Below are 20,305 nucleotides of genomic sequence, written 5' to 3'. Positions count from 1 at the left end.
GAAAGAAAGAAAGAAAGAAAGAAAGAAAGAAAGAAAGAAAGAAAGAAAGAAAGAAAGAAAGAAAGAAAGAAAGAAAGAAAGAAAAAACAAGGTAGGGGCTAGAGAAATGGTTCAGCAGTTAAGAGCACTTGTGCTCTTGCAAAGGAGCTGGATTCAAGTCCCAGCACATGTGGTTTCTTAGAACTGTCCTGAACTAGGATCTGGAGAGATGGCTCAGAAGTTTAAAGCACTTCCAAAGGTCCTGAGTTCAATTCCCAGCAATCATATGGTGGCTCACAACCATGTGTAATGAGATCTGCTGCCATCTTCTGGCCTGCAAGCATATGTGCAGGCAGAACACTGTAAACACAATAAGTCAATCTTAAAGAAAAAAAGAAAAAAGAAAACCAACAACTGTTCTAAACTCTATTTCCAGGGGGATCCAGCATCCTCGTTTGGCCTCAGTGGGGATCAGGTTCACATGCAGTACACTTAAAGACATGGAGGAGAAAAGCTCATACCCTTATAAAGAAATCTTTAAAACAAAAGACAAAGTGGAAGATATCTAAAGACCCAAAGTTGATCTCTGTCTTCCATCCATTTGTTCATATTAATGTACATGCTCTCATCCACTCTCAAAGGATAAAGCAGAGTATATAGGAGCCAAGGAAACCTAGTGACACAAAGAAACAGTACCAAACAAAATTCAACCTTTGTTCTTTTCATACTCAAAAGCTGCATACCATGAACCAGTCAGAATACTTACCCTTTAAGAGCTGGGATACAGGAGCTTTGAAAGGTGATGGTGACAGGTTCTCATGTCTTGTTTGCTGTTAATACCAATCTGGGTCTTTAGATGCAGGAAGTCTAGCAGTCAGACTGCGTTTAAAGGGTAAGGGTAATTCATCACTGGTAGTCAAGAGCATTCAAGTAGTCCATGTCATTAGAGAAGTTTCTTGAGATTAACACAGATGACATTGATTTGCTACAAAAAGTTTCTTTTCAGTCTCTTTTCGTTTTTAAATTTTCAACGTGAAATTAGGTACATGAGAATTGGGTGTACACTGGTATAGTTGTCTTCCTTGAATATATGGCAGGGTTTTTTTTGCCTTTGTTTTGTTTTGTTTGGAGAGGGATTTTCTGTAAAGCCTTGGCTGTCCTGGACTTGCTTCATAACCAGGCTGGCCAGGATCTCACAGAGATTCACCTGCCTCTGTCTCTGCCTCTGCCTCTGCCTCTGCCTCTGCCTCTGCCTCTGCCTCCCCAAGTGCTAGAATTATAGGCATGCTCCACCATGCCTGCCTAATATGATAATTTTTAACAATGATAATCGAAACCATATATGTGTAGAATATCCACTAACAATAGGACAGGATCTACTAAATTGATTGTTACGGTAAAGTGATATTCATAGGATTGTTAGTCTAAGTATTTCAGTTAATAACAATTAGATATACCATCATCTAGCTAGCCAAAGCAAGCTTTCTGGTCCTTGTACACCTCTTACAAAAGTACTCTGGTACTTAAAACAGTCAGATTCATAGAGCCAGAAAATAGAATAGAATGGAGTGGGTGGGGGCATAATATGAATAGTTGATTATTCATTTACCAAATGAATAGTCTTAGTTTTGCAAGATAAAATGAGTTCTGGAGGTCACTGATAGTGACGATTACACAGCAATATTTACAATTGCTTCTTAACTTAGACATATATGCTTTTAAAACCATCATAAATTTTTTAAAAATTGTACAATTAAGTTACTGAAAATTGTAGGTTACACTCACTTAGTTACTGTACACATGCACAAAACACATTAGTCTAGAGTTCAGCACCTTCATACACAAATGTCCAATGTGTGGATAAATACAAAATTGTAAACTGCTGAGGATGTAGTTTAGTATAGGAGATTTTACCAGCATGCATGATGTTCTAGTTTCAAAGTTTGGTACTGGACAAAATGAAAAAAGAGATCAGGCCAACAAGATAGGTCAATATAAAGCACTTGTCATATAAAAGCTTGATGACCTGAGTTCAGTACCCATAACCCGCATAAGCATGAGAAGAAAGAACTGCACAATGCTGTAGTCCTGTGAGTGTCATGTGCATGTCATGGCAAACAATAGTAACAAAGTTAAAATTTATAGCTATTTAGGTTTAAAGAAAGTATAAAGTTCTTAAAACATGAGAGCTTTTTATTGTTAGTGTGGTATGTTTGGTTGGTTGGTTTGGTTTTTTGAGACAAAGTTGCTCTGTGTAATAGCCCTGGTTGTCCTGGACTCTGTAGACCTGGCTGGCCTGGAACTGAGATACAACTTCCTCTGCCTCCTGAGAGCTGGGATTACATGCGTACACCACCACTGCTTGGAGACATATATATATATATATATATATATATATATATATGTTTTTGAATTTAATGTGGATGTGTGAGTGTGCACATGATATTGGTGTGTGGAGGTCAGAAGACACCTTGCAGAAGTTGCTTGTTTCATTTTACCATGTGGGCTCTGGGGATCAAATTCAGATCATCAGGCTTGACAGCAAGCCTTTACTCTCTAAGCAATCAGGACAGCCGTGTTCTTAGGTATGAACTATGTATATGTTAGTGTTGTGCCACACGGTCAAAAGATTGTACACACATGATTGTTGCTTGGTATGACAGTGCAGGCCTGTAATCTCAGCATGTGGAAACTTGTGACAAGAAGATACCAAGTTTAAGGCCAATGAGACTATCGCAAAAAAAGTGTGATATAGTTTATATAATTTGAGTACTGTATTGAAAGTGAAAAACTGTGGTTGTGTTAGTTCTTGAAATACAGATTTTGCTGAGTGCATATTGCTGCTTTTGCCCCATTGTAAAGATGAAAACTCATGAAATCAAGTTAGAGACCTTTGTACTGCACACTTAAAGAATGGCAAAGATAGTATGTACGGTGATAATTTAGGGTCATTTTTACCATAGTAAAAGAAAAATGGAAAAGGAATTTGGGCATGGTGACCCACCCCTGTAACCTTGGCACCTGAAACAAAAGCAGGAGGATCTGGACTCCAAGGTTTTCCTTGCCACATAGTACAGATCAAGAGAAAGAAAAGCTCTGATTGCCTTTTCTTCTGCATACCCTAGGAGATCTTCAAGTTCAAGAACCAGGCTGGCTTTGAACTCAGAAATCCCCCTGCCTCTGCTTTCCAAGTGCTAGAAATAAAGGTGTGTATGCCATGCCTGGCTTAAACTGCCTTGTTTGTAAATAGTCACTTTGGTATTTGTGTTTTCTCCCAGTGTCCTTCCCAGCCTTCCACCTTAAATATTCATATGTTATTTCATACAGGAAGAAAGAGAAACAACTGTCTTTCAACTAGAAAAAGATTTTTGTACTCAAGAAGAACTGATGAGAAAGCAGGAACTTAAGCTATTTCAAAAACAAGATCAAGAACTCCTTGAAATTCGTTGTATGCCTCCCTGTGATGTGGATCACACCTCTGACCCTACCTTAGAAGAGCTGAACCTGTTCCTACAACATGTGGCAACTTTGAGGGAAACAAAGGTATGCTGCCTGAATTCATCCTACCCTAAAACTTTATTTGGCCTCTAGCTATCTTTAATTTTGTTTTTGTTTTTGTTTTCTAAGGAATCTAGGCACAAACAATTTGTCAAACTTAAGAAACAAATCATATTGTGTATGGGAGAATTAGACACACTCCAAATACAAGCTTTGAAAGAGATGTAGTGTGTGAAGATGAAAGCGCCTTTTGTTTATCACTGGAGAATATTGCAACACTACAGAAGTTGCTACCTCAGGTAGTATCTGCTCAGATGATTCTGTTCCATCTCAGTAGTATTCATCAATTTGGAAAGAACTGACGGCTTTTTATTTAGTGTTAAATAACGGAATGGTATGAGTTAAGACTGAAGACAACAATATGTAAAATAAATTTTGTTTGTTTGTTTGGTGGGAGGAAGGCACAGTTCAAAGGTCAATTGCAAGGGTCTATACTAGGAGCTGTACACTTTGCTGAGATAAGTCCTCAATGGCACTAGTCCTCACTTATTAGGCTAGGCTTGCCAGACAGTGAGCCTTACAGGTCTTTCACTTCTTGATGCTAAGATACAAGCATGCGCTACTTTTTAATGCAGGTTCTGGGATTGAACTCAAGTTTTATGCTTGAATGGCAAACACTTTACTGACTGAGCTAACTCCCCAGCTCCTATTTCAGTGGTAAGAATTGAATTTAAACCTTACAGTGTCATAAATCAAATTTTGTATCATTGAGCTCTATTCATAGTCCTGATCCTTTTTTAATTTAGAAAAAGAGCTCATCTTTTGTGTGAATAAGAAATACAATATTCTTAGAATATTAAGTTGAAATTTCGGTTGAAATAGTATTAGCCATTTTAATTAGCCTAATGTTTAATAGTGAAAAATTCAAAATTTAATCCTAAATTGTGCATGGCGGCACATGACTTTAAACCTAACACTCAGGAGGCTGGGAAAGTTGAATGTCTGAATCCCAAGCTAGCCAGGGCTACATAGTGAGACCCTGCCTTAAAACAACAACAACAAATCAAGTCAAATTTGAATCCAGTTCTAGGTCTGATGTCCTATGGCAATAACAATCGTTTATGTTTTGTTTTGTTTTCTGAGACAGGGTTTCTTTCTGTGTAGCCTGTCTCTGCTGGAATCACTCTGTAGACCAGGGTAACCTTGAACTCACAGAGATCAGTCTGCTTCTGCCTCTACCTCTCGAGTGCTGGGACTAAGGCATGTGCCACCACCATCCAACGGCAATGGTGGTCTTACAGCATATGTTTAGACGGAAAGAAATCTCTTATCCTTTAATGTGAAAGTAAGATAGCACACACCTAAACTATAATCCAGTATTTAGGAAGCTGAGTCAAAGTTGAAGCCATCCTATGCTACATAGAGATGATAGGATATGAATATATATGAATCTCATAAAAGTGCTTTCTCTTCTCATGGGTTCAGACATTTTCCTTTGAGGGACTAGAAGGACAGTCTTTGCTCTTTTGATATAACCCCTGCCTTTTCTTGTTTCAGCTGGAAATGAAAAAAAAAATCACAAAACTAAGCAGAGTGTGAGGCACTCCACTCTGGGCTCAAATCCGAGAGCTCTGGGATAGGTTACTAATACCTGCAGAAGAGAGAGAACCTGTGGTTGCATTTATGACTGGACCAAAAGCCAAAATCAGGAATGTGGTAAGAAAACCAATAGGGTGCTGGATAAATAGGGCTCTCTGAGCATTTCTGGGTCTAGTCTAATGTCTTTACTAGCTACTCTCTTGGACCAGCAAAGACATGTTCTATTTTGGCACATTTTTTGTAGGCATGTAGTTTATTGCTCTTATAATGTTGTTATAAAGCATGTTGTTGATTTACCTGTATTACTTCATGTTGCAATTTTATTTAAAGACAAACAGGTGAATATAAAAGAATGGCCATATAAACTTTCTCTTTTTTTGTTTCAGCTACAGTTAGAAGTGGCTCAGGTACAAAAACTGAAAATGCAAGGCATAAGGCAAGTGGTTGAGAAAATTTGAGTGGAGCTGACTCAGTTCTGGGACCAGGGTTTTTATAGCCAGGAACAGAGGCAGGCTTTTGCCCCTTACTATTCTGGTAAGTACAGAGGTTGTGATCTTCATGTTGCCACCCTCACAGGCCTTTCGTAAGCTCAGATACCAGGAAGTTCTGCATTTCCACTTTTGAGCAGATACAGCCAAGCCTTAAAAATATTACCTCCTTCCATCTGATCCTAGCCTATCAGGTCTCATCAGGAGTAGATTCACTGTCTTCCTCTGTAGCCTAGTAACGTTGCTCCACCTCATGGGTTGGTGATCAAAGAGCAGGCCAATTAGTTCATGTCAGAGACAGTCCCTATTCCCATTACTATGGAACCCACTTGGAAACTGAACTGCCATGGGCTACATCTGTACAGGGGTTCTAGTTTATCTCCATCAATGGTCCTTGATTGAAGTATCAAACTCAGAAAAGAACCCTGTGCCCAGATTTTTTGGTTCTGTTGCTCTCCTTGTGGACCTCTTGTCCTCTCCAGGTCTTATTATTTCCTACTTCTTTCATGAAATTCCCTGCACTCTGCCCAAAGGTTGGCCATAAATCTCAGCATCTGTTTTGATACCCTTCAGGGTAGAGCCTTTCAGAGGTCCTCCGTGGCAGGCTCCTGTACTGTTCCCTGTTTTCTCCTTCTTCTGCCTATCAGTGGACTTGGGGAGGGGCATGTAGTGAGAAGGGAGGGGGAGGAAGGGATTGGGAAGGGAGGAGAGAAGGGGCCACGGGGGGGATACAAAGTGAATAAAGTGTAATTAAAATAAAAAATGAAAAAAAGGAAAAAAAAGAGAGATTGGATATTTTTTAAAAATTTTTTTATTAATTACACTTTATTCATTTTGTATCCCCCCATAAGCCCCTCCCTCCTCCCCTGCCGATCACACCCTCCCTCCCCTTTCTGCATGCATGCCACTCCCCAAGTCCACTGATAAGGGAGGTTCTCCTCTTCTTTCTGATCTTAGTCTATCAGTTCTCATCAAAAGTGGCTGCATTGTCCTCTACTGTGGCCTGGTAAGGCTGCTCCCCCATCAGGGGGAAGTGATCAACAAGCAGGTCAATCAGATTATGTCAGAGGCAGTCCCTCTTCCCATTACTATGTAACCCACTTGGACACTGAACTGACATGGGCTATACCTGTGCAGGGGTTCCAGGCCATCTCCACGAATAGTCCTTGGTTGGAGTATAATTTTCTGGGAAGTTCCCTGTGTTCAAATTATCTTGTTCTGTGGCTCTCTTTGTGGAGTTCCCGTCCCCTCCAGCTCTTACTATTTCCCACTTCTTACATAAAATTCCATTCACTCTGCCCATCAGTTGGCCATCAGGCTCAGCATCTGCTTTGACAGTCTATACTGCAGAAGCTTTCAGAAGCCCTCTGTGGTAGGTTTCAAGGTTGTTTCCTGTTTTCTTCTGGCTTTCAGAGGCCCTCTGTAGCAGGTTCCGAGGTTGTTTCCTATTTTCTTTTTCTTCTGATGTTCATCCTCTTTGCCTTTCAGGATGGGGATTGAACATTTTAGTTAGGGTCCTCTCTTTTGCTTAGTTTGTTTAGATGTACAGATTTTAGTGGGTTTATTCTATGTTGTATGTTTATATGAGTGAGTATATACCATGCGTGTCTTTTTGCTTCTGGGACAACTCACTCAGGATGATCCTTTCCAGGTCCCACCATTTACCTGCAAATTTCATGATTTCCTTATTTTTCATTGCTGAGTAATACTCCATTGTATAGATAGATGTACCACAGTTTCTGCATCCATTCTTCAGTTGAGGGGCATCTGGGTTGTTTCCAGCTTCTGGCTATTACAAATAAAGCTGCTACAAACATGGTTGAGCAAATGTCCTTTTTGTGTACTTGCGCCTCTTTTGGGTATATGCCTAGGAGTGATATGGCTGGATCTTGAGGAAGCGCTATTCCTAGTTGTCTGAGAAAGCGCCAGATTGATTTTCAGAGTGGTTGTACCAGTTTACATTCCCACCAGCAGTGGAGAAGGGTTCCCCTTTCTCCACAACCTCTCCACAACCAGCATGTGTTGTCACTTGAGTTTTTCATCTTGGCCATTCTCATGGGTGTAAGGTGAAATCTCAGGGTTGTTTTGATTTGCATTTCCCTAATGGCTAATGAGGTTGAGCATTTCTTTAAGTGCTTCTCTGCCATTCGATATTCCTCTACAGAGAATTCTCTCTTTAGCTCTGTTCCCCATTTTTTAAGTGGATTACTTGGTTTATTGCTTTTCAGCTTGTTTAGTTCTTTATATATATTGGATATGAGTCCTCTGTCAGATAAAGGGTTGGTGATGATTCTTTCCCAATCTGTAGGCAGTCGCTTTGTTTTGATGACGGTGGGTGTCCTTTGCTTTACAGAAGCTTTTCAATTTCATGAGGTCCCATTTATTGATTGTTGCTCTTAGAGCCTGTCCTGTTGGTGTTCTGTTCAGGAAGTTTTCTCCTGTACCAATGAGTTCTAGGGTATTCCCCACTTTTTTTTCTAGCCAATTTAATGTGTCTGGTTTTATGTTGAGGTCTTTGATCCACTTGGACTTCAGTTTTGTGCAGGGTGATGAGTATGGATCTATTTTCATTTTTCTACATGTAGACATCCAGTTGGACCAGCACCATTTGTTGAAGATGCTATCTTTTTTCCATTGTATGGTTTTGGCATCTTTGTCAAAAATCAGGTGTCCATAAGTGTGTGGGTTTATTTCTGGGTCTTCTGTTCGATTCCATTGATCCACCATTCTATTTCTATGCCAGTACCATGCAGTTTTGATAACTGTTGCTCTATAGTACAGCTTGAGATCAGGGATGGAGATACCTCCAGAAGATCTTTTATTGTAGAGGATTGTTTTAGCAATTCTCGGTTTCTTGTTATTCCATACGAAGTTGAGAATTTTTGTTTCAAGGTCTGTAAAGAATTGTGTTGGCAATTTGATGGGAATTGCATTAAATCTGTAGATTGCTTTTGGTAAGATGGCCATTTTTACTATGTTAATCCTGCCAGGCCATGAGCATGGGAGATCTTTCCATCTTCTCATATCTTCCTCTAATTCTTTCTTCAGAGACTTGAAATTTTTTTTCATACAAGTCTTTGACTTCCTTGGTTAGGGTTACACCAAGTTACTTTATGTCATTTGTGGCTATTGTGAATGGTGTTGTTCCTCTAATTTCTTTCTCAGCCCTTTTGTCTTTTGTATACAGGAGTGCTACTGATTTTTTTGAGTTAATTTTGTATCCGGCCACATTGCTGAAGGTGCTTATCAGCTGTAGGAGTTCCCTGGTAGAGTTTTTGGGGTCACTCATATATACTATCATTTCATCTGCAAATAGTGATAATTTGACTTCTTCCTTTCCCATCTGTATCCCCTTGATCTCCTTCGACTGTCTTATTGCTCTAGCAAGGACTTCCAGCACTATGTTGAAGAGATATGGAGAGAGTGGGCAGCCTTGTCTTGTCCCTGATTTCATTGTGATTGCTTTAAGTTTCTCTCCGTTCAGTTTGATGTTGGCTATAGGCTTGCTGTATATTGCCTTTACTATGTTTAGATGTGTGCCTTGTATCCCTGATCTCTCCAGTACTTTAAACATGAATGGATGTTGGATTTTGTCAAATGCTTTTTCAGCATCTAGGGAGATTATCATGTGGTTTTTTTCTTTCAGTTTGTTAATATGGTGGATCACATTGATGGATTTCCGTATATTGAACCACCCTGCATACCTGGGATGAAGCCTACTTGGTCATAGTGGATAATATCTTTGATGTGTTCTTGGATCCGGTTTGCAAGTATTTTGTTAAGTATTTTTGCATCAATGTTCATAAGGGAGATTGGCCTGAAATTCTCTTTCTTTGTTGAGTCTTTGTGAGGTTTAGGTACCAAGGTGATTGTGGCTTCATAGAATGAGTTTGGTAATGTTCCTTCTGTTTCTATTTTGTGGAATAGTTTGAAGAGAATTGGAGTTAGCTCTTCTTTGAAGGTCTGGTAGAATTCTGTGCTGAAGCCATCTGGTCCTGGGCTTTTTTTGGATGGGAGACTTTTGATGACTGCTTCTATTTCTTTGGGGGATATAGGGCTATTTAATTGATTTACCTGGTCCTGATTAAGCTTTGGTGAGTCAAATCGATCAAGAAAATTGTCCATTTCATTTAGATTTTCAAATTTTGTTGAGTATAGACTTTTGAAGTAAGTCCTAATGATTGTTTGGATTTCCTCAGTGTCTATACTTATGTCCCCCTTTTCATTTCTGATTTTGTTGATTTGGGTGGTGTCTCTCTGCCTTTTAGTTAGCTTGGCTAAGGGTTTGTCGATCTTGTTGATTTTCTCAAAGAACCAGCTCTTGGTTTCATTGATTCTTTGAATTATTTTATTTGTTTCTAATTGATTGATTTCCAGCCATCTACTCCTTTTTGGTGTGTCTGCTTCTCCTTTTTCTAGGGTTTTTAAGTGGGCCATTAAGTTGCTTGAATGAGCTGTCTCGAATTTCTTCTTGAAGGCACTTAGTGCTATGAACTTTCCTCTTACCACTGCTTTCACTGTGTCCCACAAGTTTGGGTATGTTGTGTCTTCATTTTCATTGAGTTCTAGAAAGGCTTTAATTTCTTTCTTTATTTCTTCCCTGACCCAGCTGTTATTTAGTAACAAGTTGTTCAGTTTCCATGTGTGGGTAGGCTTTTTGCTATTTCTGTTGTTGTTGAAGTCCAGCTTTATTCCATGGTGATCAGACAGGATACAAGGGATTATTTCAGTCTTCTTGTATCTGTTGAGGCTTGCTTTGTGACCAACTATATGGTCTATTTTGGAGAAGGTTCCATGAGGTGCTGAGAATAAGGTAAATTCTTTTGTGTTTGGGTGTAAAGTTCTGTAAATGTCTGTGAGGTCCATTTGATTCATGACCTCTGTCAGAGATATTGTTTCTTTGTTTAATTTCTGTTTTGTTGACCTGTCCTTTGTTGAGAGTGGGGTGTTAAAGTCTCCCACTATTAATGTGTGGGGATCTAAATGTGGTTTAAATTTTATCAATGTTTCTTTTACAAATGTGGGTGCTCTTGTATTTGGGGCATAGATGTTCAGGATTGTGATGTCTTCCTGGTGGAATTTTCCCTTGATGAGTATGAAGTGTCCTTCCTCATCTCTTTTTATTAATTTTGGTTGAAAGTCTATTTTATCAGATATTAGAATGGCTACTCCTGCTTGTTTCTTGGGTCCATTTGCTTGGAAAGTCTTCTTCCAACCTTTTACCCTCAGGTAATGTCTATCTTTGTGTCTTAGGTGTGTTTCTTGTATGCAACAGATTGCTGGGTTTTGTTTACGTATCCATTCTGTTAATCTGTGTCTTTTTACTGGGGAGTTGAGTCCATTGATGTTGAACGAGATTAATGACCAGTGGCTGTTAGATCCTTTGATTATGATGTTGGCTGTGTTCATAAGGTTGTGTGCTTGGTTGCTTTTTGTTTTGCTGTAGTAAGGTTAATTATTTCCTGTGTTTTCTTGACAGAAGCTAATTTTCTTGGGTTGTATTTTCCCTTCCAGTATCTTCTGTAATGCTGGATTTGTGTGTAGGTATTGTTGAAATTTGTTTTTGTCATTGAATATCTTGTTTTCTCCGTCTATGAGGACTGAGAGTTTTGCAGGGTATAGTAGCCTGGGTTGACATCTGTGTTCTCTTAGGGTCTGCATGATATCCGTCCAGGCCCTTCTGGCTTTCATAGTTTCTGTTGAAAAGTCAGGTGTGATTCTAATGGGTTTGCCGTTATATGTTACTTGGCCTTTTTCCCTTGCAGCTTTTAGTATTTTTTCTTTGTTCTGTATACTTACTGTTTTGATTATTATGTGGCGGGAGGATTTTCTTTTCTGGTCAAATTTGTTGGGTGTTCTGTAGGCCTCATGTATCCTTATTGGCTTCTCCTTTAACTTGGGGAAATTTTCTTCAATAATTTTGTTGAAAATATTTTCTGGGCCTTGGAGAAGGGAGTCTTCTTTTTCCTCTATTTCTATTATTCTTAGGTTTTGTCTTTTCATATTGTCTTGGATTTCTTGGACGGTCTGTGTCAGGAATTTTTTGGATTTAACATTTTCTTTGACAGATACATCGATTTCTTCCATTGTATCTTCTACACCTGAGATTCTTTCTTCCATTTCTTGTATTCTGTTGGTTATGCTTACCTCTATAGTTCCTGTTTTCTTCCCTAAATTCTTCCTCTCCATTATTTCCTCCATTTGTGTTTTCTTTAATTTTTCTAGTTCTATCTTCAGGTCTTGAGTTGTTTTGTTTACTTTCTTCACCTGTCTGCTTGTATTTTCCCCTTTTTCTTTTAGTTTCTTCAACTCTGTCTCTTTTATTTCTTTCAGTGATTTAATTATTTCTTCTCTGAAGGCCACAAGCTGTTTGGCTGCATCTTCCTGTATTTCTTCACAGATGGCCATAATCTGCTTCTCTTTATCTTTCTCCATTTCTTTACGGATAGCCATGATCTGTTTGGTTTTATCTTCCTCTAATTCTTTACCTATTTTATTTGTTTCCTCTATTATCCTCTTCATCAACATAGATGTAGGGTCATCTTCTTGATTTTCTATTATGCTGCATTGTTCAGGGCTGTTCATCCCTGGATGGCTGGGTTCTGGAGATGCCATATTGCTCTGTCTTTTGTTGGTTGAGCCTTTACGCTGACCTCTACCCATTGGGCTGATTTAGGTGTTGGCTGTTAGTTTCTGTGCTTCCTGGAGTCCTGAGGTAGGGAGTATCCCCTTGGCCGGAAGATGATTTTTCCTGAAGGAGTCCTTCTCTGCTTTTTGGTTATGGTCACTGTATGGCCAGTGTTTCTCAGGAGTTGCCACTGCTCACCTCAGGTTTATAGCCCTGAGTAGTAGCTGTGGTCTATGTTAGGCAGGGGGGGATCTCCTCTTACCCATAGAATTTCTCAAGACAGCTGCCCCACTGCTGGGTTTCTTGTTATAAATTTAGTGTGCTGCTGCTCACTAAATTTCCATGTATAGTCCTCTTGAAGAAACTGCTGGTTCCCTAGCTGTGGGGTTTTCTCCCAACAGGGAAACTCAGTCTGTTATCCTGGGGCGCACAGTTCTGTCCGGGAAAGTGGGAGTTGCACTCAGCAAGTCTCTGGGCCAGAGGCTGATTGCTCCGCTCTGGACCTGGAGAATGTGCACCTAGGTTGAGTTGGTGCCTGGGGGCACTGCTCTGGTCTGGAGGCTGGGTGCCTCTCCCTGGACCAGAAGCTGTGTGTCTCTGTGTGGGATGGCGGCTGCAGGCACTGCTCTGGTCCAGATGCTGTGGGTGCAGCCCCCCTGAAGGACCAGGGATTTCCACAGTTTTGACAGTCCAGTCAGGGACAACTGGCCGATCCCTGGCACAGTACCCGAGGGCTGCTGTAATGGCTCTCTGGCTCCTGCAGGTCCGAGGATGCAGCTGTGTGTCCCAGTGCCCCAGGGGAACTCAACAATGGCTGCAGAGCACATCGCTCCTGCCTGCACTAGAGTCTGCGTGAGTCCAGGAAGTGTTTTGGTGCTGGGTGTCCTAAGCGTTAGAGCTGCTGACCCCCTCCGCTGGGGGTTTCCTCCTGCCAGAGACACACAGTCTTGGTGCTCTGGTGCCCTGGTGCCCACAGTTCTATCTGAGGCGGCGAATCAGGCGCGCAGACAGGGCTCCGTGCGGGTGCCTTTGTCCCGGCTCTGGGTCCAGGCTGGCTCCTGGGGCCTCGCGGAACCCGAGTCTTTTCCAGGGGATGTCTGGGTAACCTGGGGTTGGTCCCAATTGTTTCCTGCTCCTTGGGGTTATCTCTCAACTGGGAAATCCAGTCTATGGTGGTGTGGGCCCACAGTTCAGTCTGGGACTGTGGACGGATCGCGCTGGCATGTAGCTCCGGGCTAGCAACCAAGTGCCTGGCGGAACCAGGATCTCTTCCGCGGTTTAGCTGGGTGAGTTAAAGCTGATTGAATCCCCCACCGTGGGGTATCCTCTCACCTGTGAAACACAATCACTTGTGTTTTATGGCCGCGAGTTCTGATTGCTGGTCACTGTGCCAATCCTGCTGTGCTGCTCCTCAGAATGAGAGTCCTCCCAGCGCCGCCATCTTGGCCCACCTATTTTTTTACATTTCCATTATATACTTTTATTTGTGAAACTAAGAGTATTTCTTTTTAATTATAAAACTAACCATATGTTTATAAATAAAAATAAAGAATATACATTTTAACAGTGTAAACAATACATTTACCTAAATTTCTATATTAATGGTTGTCAGCCTACCTTTAATGCCTGGGCCATCTTTCCACCTCTTTCTTTTTATTTATTTTTTATTAATTACACTTTATTCACTTTGTATCCTCCCATAAGCCCCTCCCTCCTCCCCTCCTGATCCCAACCTCCCTTCCCCTTCTTCACGCGTGCCCCTCCCCAAGTCCACTGATAGGGGAGGTCCCGCTCTTACAGAGAGCCTATGAAAGGCTCTGCCCTGCAGACTATCAAAGCAGATGCTGAGACTTATGGCCAACTGTTGGGCAGTGTGCATGGAATCTTATGTAAGAAGTGGGAAATAGTAAGATCTGGAGAGGACAGGAACTCTACAAGGAGAGCAACAGAACCAGAAATTTGAACACAGGGGTCTTCCCAGAGATTCATACTCCAACCAAGTACCATGCATGGAGATAACCTAGAACCCCTGCACAGATGAAGCCCATGGCACATTAGTGTCCAAGTGGGTTACATAGTAATGGGAAGAGGGACTACCTCTGATTGGCCTGCTCTTGGATCACCTCCCCCTGAGGGGGGGGAGCAGCCTTACCAGGCCACAGAAGATGACGATGCAGCCACTCTTGATGAGATCTGATAGACTAGATCAGAAGGAAGGAGAGGAGGAGATTGGATAATTTTAAAGAGAAAAAAAATATTACCTCACTCAGTTTTCATTCCATGAGAAAAGGGCTGTAAACCAAATCTTGAACAGCTGAATACAGAGTTATAACAGACAAATGTTTTAGCCTTTGTCTGAGTTCAGAGAGTGCCAAGCTATATTTTTTAATTTAATATTATGTATGTATTTATTAAAATTTATTCAATTTGTATCCCTGCTGCAGCCCCCTTCCCTATCTCCTCTCAGTCCTACCCACCTTCCCTCTTCTCCCCTATGCTCTTTCTCTAGTCCCCTGATAGGGGAGGACCTCCTCCCTTCTATCCGGTCTCATCAAGGCTGGCTGCATCATCTTCCTTTGTGGCCTGGCAAGGCTGCAACCTTCGGGGGGAGGTGATCAAAGAGCCAGCCACTGAGTTCATGCCAGAGACAGTCCCTGTACCCCTTCCTAGGGAACCTACTTGGAAACTGAGCAACCAATGGGCTTCCTTAAACTGCTAGGGAGGTGAAAGTGTCCTAACAAAGTAACAGCTGTTCATACAGTTTACGTAGCCCACCTAATCTTCTACTGGCTTTGCAAGGCAAAAAAGAAGAGAACGAAAAACAGAAGAAAGAGACAGTATATTTTAGAGAATGTTCTTTATTTTAGACTATGTTTTTTGTTTGTCTGTTTCTTTTTGAGACAGCGTTTCTCTGTGTAGCCTTGACTGTCCTGGACCAGGCTTGGTAGCACACACCTATAATCCCAGCACTCAGGGAGGCAGAAGCAGGAGGATCTCTGTGAGCTTGATGCCAGAGCCTGGTCTACAAAGCAAGTCCAAGACAGCCAAGGCTACACAGAGAAACCCTGTCTCAAAAACAAAACAAAAATGATTTATTTTTACTTTATTCCAATGTCATTTTACTATGAGGGAGAAAACTTTTTACAGTGTAGGGTTAGTTACTTGGAATACCAAACACAATCGTGGTGGTTCTTACTTCCTAATGCTTCCACCCTTTAATACAGTTCCTCATGTTGTGGTGACCCCCAACCATAAATTTTGTTGATACTTCATAATTGTAATTTTGCTACTGTTTTGAATCGTAATGTAAATATCTGGTGAAAAGGTTGTTCCAGTCCCAAAGGGTCATGACCCATAGGTTGAGAACTGCTGCACTAGAGGAATTTAAAAAAGAAAACCACTAAACTTGGCCAGGCAATAGTGGCACACGCTTTTAATCTCAGCACTCGGGAAGCAGGGGCAGGCAGATCTTTGTGAGATCAAGAACAGTCTGGTCTACAGAGTGAGTTACAGGACTGCCATATCTCTTATTCAGAGAAAATGTCTCAACCAAAAAAGAAAAAGAAAAACTACTGCTAAGCTTGTAGCAGAGGACTACATATAAACCTGTTCCTTCTTCATGACACCAAGATTATACGGTTAAGATAATACTATGATGTTGACAAGGAACTGTATGAACGTGTCCAGAAATTGGAAGATAACTGAAAACTTTTCCTATAGTTTGAAGTAACAGCCTCGTTTTATCTGTTTTTCTCTAGAGCAAAATGAACACCATGAAAGCATGCCAGGTAAGGTAACCCATACCTGTAATCCCAGCATTTGGGAAGCCGAAGGATTGTCATGAGTTCTAGCCTGGCCTCTGCTTAAAGTGGAAGCAAAAAAAAAGACATTACAAATATATAAGTCAAACTTTGAAGTGAGAAAAACTGAACCTTACAGCTAGTCCTCTGGTAATCCTACTTTTGGTTGAAAAGAAAGAGAAGTCATGAACAGGTATGAAGCAGACTCCCTTGTTCACATACCCACATTTAAGAGGGAATAAGAGATCAGTGCCTCCTGCAGTTATATTTTACAGGCTGTATCCATCAGATATTATGTCAAAAATGTTACCGGTTACCTGGCCCTAGTTTTGAGTATTACACTTAATTTAATGTTATGTACTCATTGCTTACATACATTAGAAAATAACAAAAATGAGAAGTTAAACAGAATGGCAGGTGTGTGTTACTGAGAATTATGTGTGTGAGTGTGTGTCTGTTGATGAGAATTAAACCCAGGGTCTTATGCATGTTCTGCCATTCTGCTACATCCAACATTAACTGTTTGCATTTTCTAGAAATCCTGGTGATTTTACCCAAGGTCTTCACATGTGCTAAGTATAAGTGGGCTGAAGTTAACAGGCAAGTAAAGGCACTATGCTAATTTTTTTAAACAAGGTCTCACCGAGCAATTGTGGCGTAGGCCTTTAATCTCAGCACTTAGGAGGCAGAGGCAGGCAGATCTCTTGAGTTTCAGGCCAGCCAGGGCTACACAGAAGAAACTCTATCTCAAAAGCAAAAATAAAAACAAAACAAACAAAAAAAATAAAAAAACCAACAAGGTCTCACTCTGTAGCTCCAGCTGGCACTCACAGAGATCTGCCTGCCTCTGCCCACTGAGTACTGGGGATAGAGACTTGTGATAACAAGCCTAACTTATAACATTCCAACAAAGAGAGCACTCATTACTCTTATTGTGTATGGGTGTATGCTTTGTGGTGCACAGGCTGACCTGGAATTCACTCTGTAGACCAGGCTGGCCTTGAACTCAAAAATCCACCTGCCTCTGCCTCCCAATTGCCAGGATTAAAGGCATAAACCATCATCACCAGGCTGACTTTCTCTTTTTATGTAGTATAACTACTGGAAAGTTGCCCATGTTTTTATAAATAACCTTTCACTTGGTTGGGCCTTGGTGGTGCACAGCTTTAATTACAGCACTTGAGATGCAGAGGCAGGTGGATCTCTGACTTAGAAGCCAGCCTTGTCCACACAGAGAGAGTTCCAGGACAGCCAGGGCTGCACAGGGAAACCTTGTCTCTAAAACCAAACAAAAACCCATCACTCATGATCCTTTAAGCCATCTTTTTTTTTTCTTTGAGACATGGTTTCTCTGTGTAGCTTTGGCTGTCCTGGACTCAATTTGTAGAGTAGGATAGCTTCCCCTGAGTGCTGGGATTTTAGGCATGCACCACTGCACCCAGCAGCAACCATTTTTAAAAGCTCATTGGCTCACCTGTCTCCAAAAAACAATAAGTAGAACAGCAATAGTTGACAAGAGGAAGAAAGTCAGTAGGAAGGCAATAATAGAATAATAGGAGGGTGAATATTAAGAAAATGTATCACATATATTCATAAGATTATAAAACTTATGTAATAATTAATATGTGAGGAGCCATAAAATGGCTGCTTGATTCTAGCCTGCTTGGAACCCATGAAGCACAGTGTGCTTAGCACGACACGGTAATTTTTCACCCCTGGACCACAGGTGTTCTTTGATTGTTAGAGGTTTGCTCAACTGTTTAGATTTGGCAGGTATAGTTTGAGAACTTTACTCCTGCTTTGAGAACTTCTTGAGAATGTCCTGCTCTGTGATTTTCACTGAAACCTGTTCCTCCCTCCGAATTTCCCATTCTTACCCCGTATAAGCTGTAACCTAAAGATCATTAAATGAGACTTGATCAGAATTTTGTCTTGTCTCCATTCTTCGAGTCTCTTGTTCCACCTCACTCTCACCCCCTATCTTAGGGTCTCGTTCGACTGACCTGCTGGCCAGGTCATTAATATATGCTGATAAGTATTTTAATGGAAATGCTAGTTTCCCTAAACACTAGTGAATGACCTTATATATGGCAGGGAATGCCCATGGAATAGAAAATTACCATCTCTCACTTTTGAGTAGACAGTAATACAAAACTTGTAAAGGCATGTTAAAGTTATCTGATGAGGAGTCTTAGCAGAAATAATTGGTGTCTGTAATAGGTTTCCGATTTTGATGTTTCATGTGGTGTATGTATGTATTCATGTGTGTGGATGCACATGTGTACATGTGCAAGCCAGAGATTGATGCCAGGTGTCTTAATGCTTCTCCAACCTTTCTTTTTTCTTTTCTTTTTCTTTTGGTTTTTGAGACAGGGTTTCTCTGTGTAGTCCTGTCTGTCTTGGACTCACTTTGTAGACCAGGCATCCATTGAACTCACAGCTATGTGCCTAACTCTGCCTCCCAGAGTGCTGGGATTAAAGGCATGTGCCACCATAACTGGATCTACCTTCTTAATTTTGAAACAAGGTTTCTGTCTACCCTGGAACTCTGTGTAGGCTAGGCTGGCCTCAAACTCACAAACAACTTCCTGCCTCTGCCTCCTGAGTGCTGTCTTCCATCTTATTTCTTGAAATCTCTCACTGAACTTGGAGCTCAGAAATTAGAACTGGCTGGCCATCAAACCTCAGGATCCATCCTGTTGTCCAACTGCCCCAACCCCTGAGCGTGGGGTTACAGGATGTGCTGCCACATGCAGCTCTTACATGGCAGGCACTTTACTGTGTTATCTCCACATCCCTCGAGGTTTTACTCTAATAAGTGTATTTTTCACAGAGAGAAGCTTCAGGTCCAAGGTGGTTTACAAACAGGGGGAAATCTTCCAAAAGAAGAAAAGGAATTTGCAAAGCTCCAGAAAATACTCCCTAAGGTAACTTTGGTTGTAAGATGCCTTATTCTTTGTCTTTTTTAAACATAGAAAGGACAGCACAAGCATGTATTGGACCTTTATTGTAGCAACTGGTTATGAGAGTATGTGAGTTTACTAGGGCTACCACAACTAAGTATCTTAGATTAGTTGACTTTGAACACCAGAAATTGACCTGTTTAATGAGCTCAAGGTGTCTTTGATAGGATTGGGTCTTTTCTGAGTCTGTGTTTGACTTAGGAATGGCTATCTTCTGTTCCTGTGTCTTCATGTGGTCTTTCTCTGGGTCTCGGTCCTAATTACTACCAATCCTATGGATTAAGGCCCGCTCTAAAGGCCTTGTTTGAACCCATTTACCTTCTTAAAGCTGTCTCCAGATAATAACCATGAAGCATCCTGACTGTCAAGACTTCAGTGACCACTATAGCATAACAGTTGTGCCTTTCGCATGGGCAAACTTTTACAAAAAGTGCTGTGCACTTTATTATTGTAGTCTATTTTGTAATAGTATTAAATACCTTTCATTGACTCTTGCCAGATACTAGTCCACAGTTTTTAATTTATTCATACCATTGTCCAGTATCCCTATAGTTTATATTATTTCCATGTGTAACTGAAGTATTAAGAAGTTTAACTTATCCACCTTTAGGGATGGTTAAAATGTTGATTCCATTTAGAAACCCTGGTAGTGTGGTACCATAATTCTGTTTATAAATCATCCTGTCTGGTGGTGGTGGTGCACGCCTTTCATCCCAACACTCAGGAGACAGAGGCAGGTGTATCTCTGTTAGTTCCAGGCCAGCTTCTTCTACAGAGTGACCTTCCAGAACAGCCAAGGCTACACAGAGAAAAACTGTCTCAAAACCCACCCTCTCCCCACAAAAAATCACCCTGTCTAGATAATGTTTCCAACTTTAGTCATCAAAACCTCCATTTTTAGACTGGGATTTCCCTTTTTTCCCTTTTTAGTGTGTCTAAATGAACCCTCTGTGATTTCCATTTGATCCAACCTATATCCATGTGGGTACAGCTATCAGAAGCTATGTGAGAAGGAGTCTTTCTTTAGGATAATCATTTCATTTGAGATTAACACCAAAGATTTGAAGTATTTATAACACGTCCTTTTTTTTTTTTTTTTTTTTTTTTTTTCGGACCAGCTGGAAGAGGAGTTGCAAGCACGGACTGAAAAGTGGGAACAAGAAGCAGTCAACAGAATTTGTTGTGAATGGGCAGAAATTCATGGAATATTTTACAGAACAATGGAAATTATGTCGGATGGAGAAAAAAAGAGCCAAACAGGAAAGGGAAAGAGTAAGCTGTGCACACAAATTAGGAAAAAAAAAAAGGATTGCAATTAGCGCGGTCCTGCATCTCTGTCGAAAATCAGGG

At 40.9% G+C, this 20,305-nt stretch overlaps 1 pseudogene; it reads left to right on the top strand.

The window, feature by feature from the left end:
* Positions 1–20,305, top strand: part of LOC129684835 (protein regulator of cytokinesis 1-like) — a 30,264-nt pseudogene that overhangs the window by 9,694 nt on the left and 265 nt on the right.

Source organism: Psammomys obesus, unplaced genomic scaffold, assembly GCF_907164565.1.
Source record: "Psammomys obesus unplaced genomic scaffold, mPsaObe1.curated_primary_1811, whole genome shotgun sequence".
NCBI lineage: Eukaryota > Metazoa > Chordata > Mammalia > Rodentia > Muridae > Psammomys > Psammomys obesus.
Note: the sequence above shows the minus strand (reverse complement) of the source record. Positions and strands in the feature narration are given on the sequence as shown.